Below are 12458 nucleotides of genomic sequence, written 5' to 3' on the forward strand. Positions count from 1 at the left end.
ATGGAGATTACAACAGGCCTGTGTGCCTTCTCCACATGCCTCTGGGAGAGAGGACCGTGAAGTCTCTGATCAGGTTGGTCTTCGGGTTATTGGGAAGACCCGGAGGGAAGCCAAGGCTCAGTACTGCAGCTTCCCTGGAGGCAGGGCTTTGGGGGAACAGTGGCCTCCAGAGATCAATTTATGTAACCAAAAAGAAAAGTCCTATAATTAAAAGAAAAGTAAAAGTTTTCCAGATTGAACAGGTGAAGAGAACTTGCAAACACAACTTCCATGAGAAATACAGGGAACCTCCAAAGAAAGCATCAGTGGTGTTGGGGCAAGAATGTCTCACTAACTGCAGAATACTGTTGTCTCAGTCTTCCGGGCACGAGGTAGGTTTTCACCCTCCTAGACCTCATCGTCTCTGTTGACCTATAGTAACCACTACCTCCTAGCATTCAGCACTAGTAGCAAATAATATGCACTAGTAATCTCCCAACATGGCACGGGTGTTATTTTAAACTTATGATAATCGTATGAAATAGGTGGTACTATTACAATGAATTATTATAACTATTTTACATAAGCAATGAAAGAAAAAATAACAAAATGTTAGAAAACTACAAAATGTGAAGCTATATAGCATAAATCATTTAACAAATATTTCTATTTTGTGGTACTGGTCATTGAACCCAGGGGTACTTAATCACTGAGCTATGACCCCAGTCCATTTTATTTTTTATTTTGAGACAGGGTCTCACTAAGTTGCTTAGGGCTTTGCTTAGTGGCTGAGGCTGGCTTTGAACTTGCAATCCTCCTGCTTCAGCTTCTGTGTAACTGAAATTACAGGTGTGTACCACTGCACCTGGCCTGAAGCATTATTTTTAAAAGAAATTGCTAGCAATTCCTGAATGCTTAGTACCTATTGTGATCCACCATCATCAGAAGCATATAAATTAGTCTGGAGCTAAAATGTCGCTCTGTGAAAATAACAGTACATGGGTATCAAGAATCGGGAGGATGAGGGGAAGTTGGCGCCCTCGTGCACCATTGGTGGGAAAGCACAGGTACACACTGACAGAAAGCCAGGAGGAGTTTCCACCAGAAGTTCACCAGCGGGAGGGTAACAGGGTGTCTTTATAGTAACAAGGCCCTGTCGGTTCCCATCCTTGAGTCCTTTACCACAACCACTGTTCCCACCTGGCCCTCGCCCTCCTGGCCACTGCACTGGCTCTAATCATCCAGGGCCAGGCAGCAGATGACCAGGGACAGCCTTCTGGCCTGGAGCCCAGGAAACTACATTAGCAGTCTCAGCTGAACCCACCTTGTGTGCTGGGGCATAATCCACCTCCCACAGCTCCAGCTGCCTCTTTACAGATCCCAGGAGCAACCCCCATGGCCTCCTGGCCACCTTCTGCCACAAAGCTGTCAATCACAGTTCTGCCCTTCAACCCTCCCAGGGCCATCTGGGTGTGGCCCGCCATCTGAGGTATCTTTATCCAATGGGGCAGTTGGTGGTGTGGGTGAGGCCATGACCTCTGCTCCTGGGTAGCCTCCGGGGGTCTGCTATGGCTTCCTGATCAGTGCCAGGCCCTGCCAGTGCCCTGGGGACAGACCCACGCCTGTTGCTGAGCTGCTTCTTGAGTTTGCCAGTGGCTCCCAGCGCTCCCCTTACCCAGGATTCCCTGAGTCTTCACACCTGCCCGGCTCACTGGCTGCGCTCCAGGGTGGACTCCAGACAGGTGGGGTCCAGTGTTAGGACAGGACACTGGGCTGCACCTTGCAGTGTGGGCTGGCCCCGTGCTATCCCTACATACAGCCCGTGTGTCACGGAGCATGTTCCAGAGCTTCCAGCTTTTGTTTCCAATTTCCCAAGTTCAGTGCTATTGACAAGGAATATCGTTGTATGTGTGTAGGGCACACCCTCTTCCAGTCAGTGTTATTGTTATGAGGAGTAGAAACCTGGCTTCTCTGCGTGTTTCAAGCTACTCCAGTGGAGGAGGGTGTGGGCTGGCCTTCCCCACAGCAGGTACCTAGGATCCCTAGTCTCTGTGGTTGCCTGAGTGAGAATGAGCTCTTTCCTATTACCTTTCCTGGTATGAGCCCGGATCCTATGGGCCTTTGACCCTTCCCAGAGTCTCAGGAGTGTCCAGGTGGCACCATGGAGACCTCTCTGGAGCAAGGAGAGGAAGATCACATCCTGCATTGCACTCGCTCCCCAGATTATGCCGTTGCTTGGCAATGTGATGACCTCACCAGAGTGCCCGGACCTCAGAGAGGGCTGCCCTGCCTCACCTAGCGCAGGGACTGGTAACTCGGACAGGCAGGCCATGGGCTCCCTGTGCTGCCCCAGGAGAGGCCTTCGCAAACCCCAGTCCCTGGGGGGGACTGGGAGACCCTGGGAGGAGAGGCGCTTGCCTATGATGAGGCCAGCTCCCGACTCCTTCCCTAACCACCCAGAGCGTCCACACGACGAGCACCAGAGACTGAAACTGCAGCGTGGACTTCAGCCCTGCCCAGGGAGGAAAACCCACGAGGTACATCACCCATACACAGGGCAGTTAGAGTTCTATGAGTTGACCCCGTGGGATTCTAAAATGTGATGAAAGAACTTACACAAAAGAAAGACAAAACGGTCACGATTGTCTTTTTGCCTGGACACCTGGGGTGCTGGTCAACATGACAGTTGCTGGCTGAACCAGCCGACAAAGCTTCACGATTGGATGAAGACCAGAGCCCAAAGTACAGGGGGGCCTTCAGATCTCACACACACAAACGGGGTGGGTCCTATAACCTTAGAGAAATAATGGTGGGGAGCAGGCCTAGGTTTAGTCATGGCCTTGCATGAATTTCCCATATTCTTTAAGCCCATTGCCCGGAACATCCCACCATAGACTTAGGTGGTCTAGCTCTGTAAGGATGTTTTAATTAGATTAGGATTTCGGCACTTAAAAATTAGGTTCACAAAGCAGAGTCCAGTTATAATGAAGTGACCCATTGTAAAATGAAACGGGGACTTGAAAGATCATAATGTGTACCCAGGGCCTGATTAATGAACAGGGCTTATTCTCCCTGCATCTGCATCTGAGAGCTCTGTTTGTCCCTGGAACTGAAGAGAATTCTTACTCCATATTGTTATAATGCTGAGCTCCACCAGCAGCTGGTGAGCACTTCACTGTGGTGGACTTGGCTGATTCAGTGTGTTCAGCGCTGTCTCAAGGGGCTCTCAGCCACAGCGTCCTCACCTCTGAGACACCACGCCCTACAGAATGTCCCTCCACCTACCTTGCGCCAGGAGCACAGGGGTGCCGTCACTCTGAGCTACCCTCCTGGAGGGAATCTGCTGGACACCCTCATGAGCACCACAAGCCCAGCATCTTTCAGCTGACCCTGTGTTCTGGAGACAGCACACTCCTCACTTACACATGTTACCGGATCTCACCCAGGCAAAGCTGCGCATGTCAGGGGTCCAGATTCTCTGGAGGGTGGACACGGTCTGAGTAGGACTGGGAGATGCTGCTCCAGTGCCCTCGGAGCCCCTTCACCGCAGGGGCTTGGGTAACCCCTTCTTCTTCCCGCCCTTGTCCCTGGACTGCTCACGATGACCAAAACTGTCGACCACGTTTCTGATAGAAAAAAACAAAAACCTGACTTCCTTGACTCTATGCTTATATCATTAGCAAAAATTTCTGGCCACATGCTCAACTTTTCTACAAGGAGAGGAACAGGCTGTAAGCTTCTGACCCTAAATACTAGCCATGCTTGGTGGTCCACCATAAAAGTAGCCTTGCAAGCTCACATGGCTCCCCAGATGCCTCCGCACAGGTGGGATGGAAATCAATGCCCCGACGTGCGCTACCTGTAGGAGTCGATGTCCACACAAGTGGTGGGTCCCTTATCTGTCCTCTCCCAGTGACCCTTCCATGGAAGTAAAATCAGTTTTCCAGGGTCATTTCTGCAGACAGGGTAGACCACCATGACAGAAAATGGAAAGCTCCAACTTACAGAAAAATCTCAAGATGACACAGAAAGTAACGCCTATCCTGTAATAACGAGACCCGTCTACCACCCTCAACCCAACCTGGAAAATAGCCCGGACGGGGGAAGACCAAGGCAGCAAAAGGCTGCGGCTCAGGGGAACTCCACGAGGGTCAGTCCAGTCTGACTACCGTTACTGGTGGGTCTTCCATGGGTTTGGATCGGGGGCCCCGCCATGCACATCAGCCGTCCTGCCACCACGCTGAGGAAGGCCTGGGTGCACTCTCCGCCCTAGCTCCCCCACAGCTGCAGCTGCAGTCTGAAATCTCACTGGTGGACCTTCTCGATTACCATGGTCGGGTCAAAGGCCCCGAGCTACTCGGCCAATGAGAGGGCAGCGGCAGGTCAGAGCAGGAGCCCCACGTCAGCCCAGAGGCTGCATGTGCATCAGAAAACACAGGGATCACCCTTCAACACTGCTCAGCAGACAGGGCCCTGAGAAATAGCACCTGCTAAACCAGTGTCAAAACATGGAGGAGTAGAGTCTGCCGTCTGCACCACCTGGAGACTTGCTAGTGGCCCATGGCTGCGCCATCTGGAAGAGGCCATTATGACCACACTGCAAGCCCTTCTTGACAAGATCCCACTTAGGGGCCATGTACTGGTCTATCACCTTGAGCCAGAAACCACAACAGGAAGGGCAGCTCTGTGCCCTGGATCCCAGGACATTATTCACAACAGCCAAACCACACTGTGCAAAGAGGCCAGTCCAAGGACACTGCCCATGCATCAGCTGCCCCCAGAGACCGGCCTGTCCCCTGGCCCTGGGAGGACTCCCCCACTGGCCCTGCCTGGCAGCCTGCTCTTCTTCATGCTGTAAGTAACACTTCTGCTTCCACCTCCCAGGCTCAGGGTTGTCTCACCATAAAACAAAGAACCTCCTTCTTGCTTGACCTCAATGTGCTGGGACCAGGACCGTCTTGGTCCTCGGGAACCCTGGGTTTCTGGGGCAGTTAGAGAAGAACACAGGCTCTGTTCCACTCATCAGCGCAGTGCTGGACTCCCTGTGGGTTTGCTTTGGCTCCTGCTGCATCCTTAGGTCTCTCTGTTGCCACCATCACGTCCGCCTGTCTTCCTGTAAGTCCAGCCACAGTAAAAGGGGCCCATGTCCCTGTGTGACTACGAGTCTCCACCCTTCCCCAGGCTTGCCCAGCTGCCTCCTGCTCAGGGTGCAGGGCTGCTCCCTGTGCCCCAGGAAGTCCTGCTCCTCCTGCTGGGCCAGCCCTTCGTCCCACTGGGCCCTGTGCCTCTGACCCTGCTGCCCTCCTGCTGCTCTCACTGTCAGGAGAGCGGCCCCCACAGCGAGCAGCCTTTCTAGTGGGCTCTGGGCCTCAGCCTCCCCATGCAGCCTCTCCACTGCTCACGTCCACTCTTCCTCCCAGAGGGTCAGCAGCTCCATCCCTCACTCAAGCAGTCCCCTTGGCCTTGACCCTAAGCTCTGGGCTCTGCGAGTTAAGCATCCAGGATGACCAATGTAGGAGAGTTTACTTGGACCTCCGTTGTCTCTCCTCCGCAGGGTTTGTGGTCAGTGAAAGCTGACCGTCACCCTTAGCCTTCCTTCCACAGGGTTCCATGTTGGCAATCCCTCTGTGGCAGGAGCAGGAAAGCACTTCCCACATGGCCACCAGCAGGAGGCGCCGTCTCACTCTGTCCTCTTCTGGCTTCTAATCAGAGTTTCCTGATGTGGCTTCAGGTTGGCCGTCCCAACCATGATGGGAAGACATGAGAGTCACATAAAGTGCTCACCTTCCAGGCAAGAGGAAATGCAGTTTTCAATTCTGACTCAGAAAACTGGAAGCGGAAGCTAAAACAGAAAGCAGTCCTGGGCCAGAAGGTTCCCTGCCCTGAGGCGCTGGCTTCCCAGGTGACCAAGAGCGGGCCTCACACTTCTTCTTCTCAGCTGCCCTTCATACAGAGCAGGTGAGGAAGAGTCCACTTACTTCCTGCTTCTGCTTCCCACATGCAGGTGTCCAGGAGGCCAGCTTTCTGTCCAGGAGTCTGTTCACCTGGTGTCAGGAAGGACGTGTGGCAGGACAGCCCCTGGGACTGAGACCCTCAGGATGCAGCCCTGGAGCAGGAGCCTCAGGACCCTCCTGCTCTGCCTCCTGCTCCCCTGGCCAGGCGCAGGTGAGTGACACAGGCACAGCTGCTCCTTCCTTTCCCTGGGGCCTGGCCCAGGGCCCCCTCCTCACAACGCCCTGAGCCCAGCTCTGCCCTTTGCTGAGGCTGAAGCCCAGGTGCTTCTCACTCCAGTCTGTGCTCTGGCACCTGCTGATTCCTGAGCTTTCTCTGTCCTTTGTGAGGATAAGAGGATCCAGGCACCCGAAGCTGGATAATGGAGGTGCTGCAGAAGCTGTGTCTTAGGTGGGCTTTGGTGATTAATTCTGCTCAATTTTGTTTGCACTGTCTCTAAAGCTGAGCCTCGTGTGCAGGTACCTCCTGGGGACCCTGGCTGTCCAATGACAAACCTGGGCTTAGAGCTCTGGGACCCCAGGACCCTGGTGCCCCCACCCAACGCAGGTCCTGGTCAGGGTCTCTAGGTTCCTCCTCTCTTAGATTTCATTTCTGGTTCCTCCCTGTGGTGTGTGGCCTGGCTGGGAAGGAGGGAGCCCAGGGTGTCCAGCTGCATTGTGTGCGGCTCTGACACAGGAGCTGGGTGTGCTGTGAAGTTCGAGGGTTTAATAAGTGTCTTCAGGCAAAGCAGAGATGTGTGAGAGTAAGGCTCACCTTCAATAAGGTAATTGATCCAAGTGAGGACACAGGAGCTTACAGACAGAAGTGTGTATTAAATGAAAACTACCAACTGTAAAGACTAATATCAATGCATGTAAGAGAAATCCATATTTACTTCATGAACGCTGTCCTGATGGAGAAGAAAACAAGCAAATATAGTTTCCAAAACAGGACAGAGAGATGTTTAGGACTAGACCATGTGCAGCCCCCACCTCAGAAGTCATCATCTCTCAAGATCCCAGGAAGGCACCTGGCACCTTGCAGGAGGAACTGGTCACCTCAGTGGAAACCTTCCTTCTTCGAGTTCCTCCTGAGCTTTGTGATGCTCTGGAGTCCTTTGCTCTGATCCGTGACCAGCATGAGGGCTGGATTGAGTCTGAGGTGAGCCAGCAGGAGTAAGGACACCAGGAGGTCTCAGTGGCTACTCTGGCTCCTCTGTCCTCCCCCAGGGCACCTGAAGGGTCAGCTTGTGTCTGAGGTCTTCTGTCACCATGCAAAGCAGATGTAGGACTTCTGGCCTCTTCTGGGGAAACGTGCCTCATTGGGCTGCATCTGCTGAGGTCCTGCCACCTGGCAGCTGTCCTTGATCTCTGTCCTCTGCCCTGGTGGCAGTGCTAGTGCCTCATAAAGAGGTGAGGCATGCGAGGTCCTCAGTGAAGGACCTTCCTGGGGAGGCTGAGCAGGCTCACCACAGGCCTCTAGTCAGGCTGCGTCCCTGTAGGAGGGTCTTCTGTGTCAGCATGAGCAAGTCCTGCCATGTCCTGGTCATTTCAATGTCCTTCTGTCCCTTAGCTCAGCTCTTCACTCTGCCTGTTCAGCTTCTGGAACTTCTATGTCAACCTACTCACAGCTGCACCACACTGACTTGAAATCCCAACTCCACGATGCTCTGACATCTGAATTTTTTGGGATAATGCACAAATGACCCTCAAAATTTTCAGAAGGCAGAGCAATTTGGTTGAGGAAGCATTTCCAGTTCATGAAAATCAGGTCTGAAATACTCAAATGTTATAGTTGAAGTCAATATTCCATAATCCAAAGATACCAGAATCTAAAACACTTCTAAATAGCCAAATGATATCACCTAAGGAAAACACCATGAGTTATGCTTTGAATTTTGGCATTACACCTCAAAACATCAACAGAAACAATTTCTACTCATGAGTTTTTTTATCAGTCTTTCAAAATTTGTTTTCATTTCATGTTGATCAGATCCTGTGGATAAATAGTTAGCATTTCCTTTCAATGTTGAGTCGACACTGGAAGGTCATAGTGACTGGTACAATAGTTCCCTTATTTTTAAATTGACTGCCACGTCACGTGTAAGTCTTTCTCTGACCCCAACCAGTTCTGCATTTCTCTAGCACCAGCTCTGTGTGCTGTGACTAGGCTCAGGTCTGACAGCACCTACCTGGAGATGCTGGAACCACTGTCTAAGGTCTCAGCCCACAAGACCACCCAAAGCAGGTGCCATCTGCACTTTTGCTCTCCTGACCACAGATGTAGGGGATCTTGTGATCACCTTCAGGGTTGATGACCCTCTAGAATAGCTCAGAACTCAGAAAAGCATGATGTTTATAGTGCAGGTTCATCATGCAGCATACGATGTGGGGACTCAAATGCATGAGGTCTGCAGGGCAAGGTGGGTGGGGTCCAGAACTCCCAGGCCCTCCCTCGGCACCCTGGGGGTACCCTGGCAGTACCTTGCTGTGTTCACCATGTGGAGGTTTGCTGGCATGGCTGTTTCAGTGTTTATGAAAGCTCATCGCAGAGTCCTGGCTGAACCAGTCATTGTCCATTGGAGGTGGAGCTCAGTGTCCAGGCTTCTCTTGTCCCTAGAGACTGGGGTTGGCCAGTAGGTCCATCTACCATGTCCCAAGGCTAGGTCCTGAGCTGTAAAAACCCACCCTCACCTGTCCAGGGCCAGCCAGGAGCCCCATTAGCACAATCCCCAGGGTGGTCAGAGGGCCCAAAAGAAGTGAGCAAAGACAGTGCTGTCACTCTGGAGAGTCGGAGCTTCAGTGGTCTGCCACAGGCATCTCTGAAATAGTGCATCAAGCCTGTCTCCAAGATTAGGCCCATTGGTATGGACACCTGATGGCCTACTGGCCACTACTGAATATTTCCTAGGCAGATTTCCAGAAAGCCTACTACACGGTCTCCTGGGCCTTTGGGAGGGATGCAGAGGCTGCATATCGGTAAGAACAAGGCAGGGTCCAGGAGTTCAGAGCCCTAGGTTCTGGTGACTAAGAGAGACTGGACCACGGAAGCAAGACCTTCAGTTGCCTAACTTTGTGCTCATGTGATGTAACACCTGAGTATTTGCTCTGCTGTTTATTACTGGTTAAACAAGTCACTCAGGTCAGCAGGACTTTAAAAATGTTAGCTGCTTTGTGAACTAGGACACCAAGGCACAGACATGTCCAAAACTTCTGATATTTATTTAATTTAAGGAACTAAATGAAACCAAGGTGTTTCCAGTCTTAGGCATTGAACCCAGGGACACCCCACCACTGTGCTACACCCCAGAAATTTCTTTTTAAGGCTAGAAATTCTTCATCAATTACCCACAATGGTCTTGAGCTGGAAACCCTCTTGCCTCAGCTTCCATAGCCTCTGGGAATACAGGTGTGGGCCTCCGTGCCTGGTGATCATATTTCACTGTTTATGTATCCTCCTCCTATAATTCAATTTTACGCATTTTGAGGACCTGCACGCTCCTCTCCACACTGGCCAGGCTAACTGGCATCTCCACAGCAGGGTGCAGGGGCTCCCTTCCTCCACACCCTGGCCCAGCCTTCTTCTCCTGTCTTTGTGCTGGTGACCCCCTTTTCCTGGAAGGGAGTGATATCGACTGTGGTTTTCTCTTGCATGCACACTGAGGGGTGAGGTTGTGGATTCTGTGGTTTCTCTGTTTCCAGGGGCTGCTCCAGCACATTCCAGCACAGGGTGCAGGGCTGCCTTCCTCCACATCCTGGCTAACACTTCTGCTCCTCCCACAAAAGCCATCGCACTGGGAGTGAGGGGCATCTGCTGCAGGCTGCAGTGGCTTTTCCCAATGACTGATGGCATCCCTTCCTGTGGTGGCTCAGCATTAGAGTCTGCTCCTTGGAGAAATGTCGGCTGGTGACCTCCTGTGGGTCCTACTGGTCACGTTGTCCAGCTCACGTCTTGCTGCCCACTTGCCTGAGTTTTGGCCTCTTGCACATCTGTGCAAGCACACTTGCATCCTCCTCCAGGCTGTCTTTGGCCTGTTGATTGCTGTCTGCTGTGTGAACTGGCTGCTTTGATGGTCCCCACTGCTTCACTTTTGCTTGTGTTCCGTCTCCTTTTTGTGTCATGTTCAAAAATTATTGGCAACATCGATTCCAGGAAAAGCGTTTCACTTTCTTAAAAGAATTAACATTTTGGGGTTTTCTGATTATTGCTCTAATCCAGTGCAGTTAATTTTTGTGCATGGCATGCATGGGGTCAGATTTCATTCTTCTTCCTGAGGATATCCAGCTCACTCAGTGCTGTTTAATGATCTGGCTGATGTTCCATGGTGCATATTCTTGGCACCCTTGTTGAATTTAGACCACAGCACAGGTGTGGGCTGCCTTCTGGGCTCCATGTTCTGCTGTGTTGATGTGTGCCTGTTCCCGTGACAGGACCCTAATGTGCTGCTCAGGAGAGAACTGAGGTCAGTGGAAACCAGGACCTGTGTTTACTCTGCCTGCTGGAGAGTGCACATTCCTTGTGAGCTGTGCATTTGCACAAGGACTTCTAGGAATGTTTTTTGGTCTATATTTTGTGAATTATCTACTGTACATTTTAACAATTTCTTTTAAATCAACTTAAGTCACTGTGTGCTTTGTCCTGTACAGTGTACAGAACATCACACACATTGTGAAAGGTCACATCCACTTAGTTAGCAACTGCCTTGCTGCAGGCTGTGGTCCTTGTGTGGAGAGAGCTCACATCTACACACTTCAGTGTTGAGAACACAGGGTGCCATCCTGAATAGTGGGCACATTGGTTACTCCAGGGACAGCAGTTCTCGTGTTGATCTCAGTGGACAGGAGGGGCTTTTAAAACTATTAATTTAGCCTTTCAGTCCGTAAAATTGGATACTGCCCCTTTTTTAAAAGGGGATAACAGGAATTGAACTCAGGCACTGGACCACTGAGCCACATTCCCAGCCATATTTGCATTTTATTCAGAGACAGAGATTCACTGAGTTGCTTAGTGCATCATTGTGCTGAGAATGACTTTGAACTTGTGATCCCCCTGTCTCAGGCTCAGGAGACACTGGGATTACAGCTGTGCACCACAGGGATACTGTTCCTTTGACTTTTGCTTCCTAATTTCCTCATCATTGCGCACAATTCTGAAAAGCAGTTGAACTGGCCATGCTGCCCCTGGGTGTGGGTCCAGGGCTCACAGCTTCTGCTGCTCGGGGGCCTCTCAGCTCTGGGAAGCATCCCAGCCTCCTCTCTCAGGATCGGCTGCACCTTCCCAGGCTGTGGCCTTGAACCCTCCCTAAGGGGCACATGGCCTGGACCAGCTCACAGCTGGAGGTGGGTCCAGGGCCAGCAGCCCTCCCTCCCTCCACCTGGTGCTGCTCTGTCCAGCTCTGGGCTGAGGGGACATGGGCTGCCCCAGCACAGGAGCTGGAATGTGTGAGCCCGCACATGGATCCATGACCTGGGAAGATGTTCTACCAGTGTACTTCCTGACAGCAGTCATTCGTAAGGCTTTGGTATTTTGCTACATGGCTACAGTATTTCAGGGTTTTAAGCACACAGACCTTGGCACTCATTAGAATACTTCTCGCTCTTCCTCCACTAGTCATGTGTAATCGGTGGAGTAGCTGAATCGCTCCCTGGCTGATTCCCTCATGGCTACAATCAGGAGAATCTCAGCAACACATCGCCTTCTTAGGGAAATCACATGGGTTACCTGAACTTACTTGACCCTCGGCACCTGGAAGAGCTCAGGTGACCCTCTGCAGGATTCACTGAGGCGGCCACAGCCTGAGTCCCTCTTGCCTCGTGTTCTAACAGTGCCTCCCGGTTTTAGGTCTGCTGATGAACCATTCCCACCTCAGGAGGCTAATGCAGCTGGTCAGCTTCTCTCCTCAGTCACAACCTGGCCCAGACTGAGGAATGACTCTGTCCTTCCCTCTGTCACTTCCAGGACAGTTCCATGTGCTAGGACCAAGATCTCCAGTCATCGCTGAGGTGGGGGAAGAGGCGGTGTTCTCCTGCCACCTGAGGCCAGCCATGGATGCTCAGCACATGGAGGTGACATGGTATCACAATCATCAACCAGGCCTGGTGCACGAATATAGGAATGGCCAGGACCATGTGGAGCAGCAGCAACAGGAGTACCGCGGGAGGACCCAGTTCCTGAAGGGGAACATCAGCCAGGGGCAGGTGGCCCTGAGGCTCCAGCCCATACGCCCTTCAGATGGAGGGGACTACAGGTGTTCATTCGCAAGCCCCACAGAGTACAGAGAAGCACAGTTCCATGTGATAGTCACAGGTGAGCCTCTGGCACCCACACTCTGAGACAATGTGTGCTGTAGTTTTTCTTACCAGCTCTTTAACTTGGGTCTGCACAGAGGTGGCTGAGGGTTCACAATCATGGAGAGGACCTTCAGAATGCTCCAGCTGAGCTTCACCCACACAATCCTCTCTGACTGCACCATGGCTCAGTAGAAATCT

Source organism: Sciurus vulgaris (assembly GCF_902686455.1).
Source record: "Sciurus vulgaris genome assembly, chromosome: 6".
Classification (NCBI taxonomy): Eukaryota; Metazoa; Chordata; class Mammalia; order Rodentia; family Sciuridae; genus Sciurus; species Sciurus vulgaris.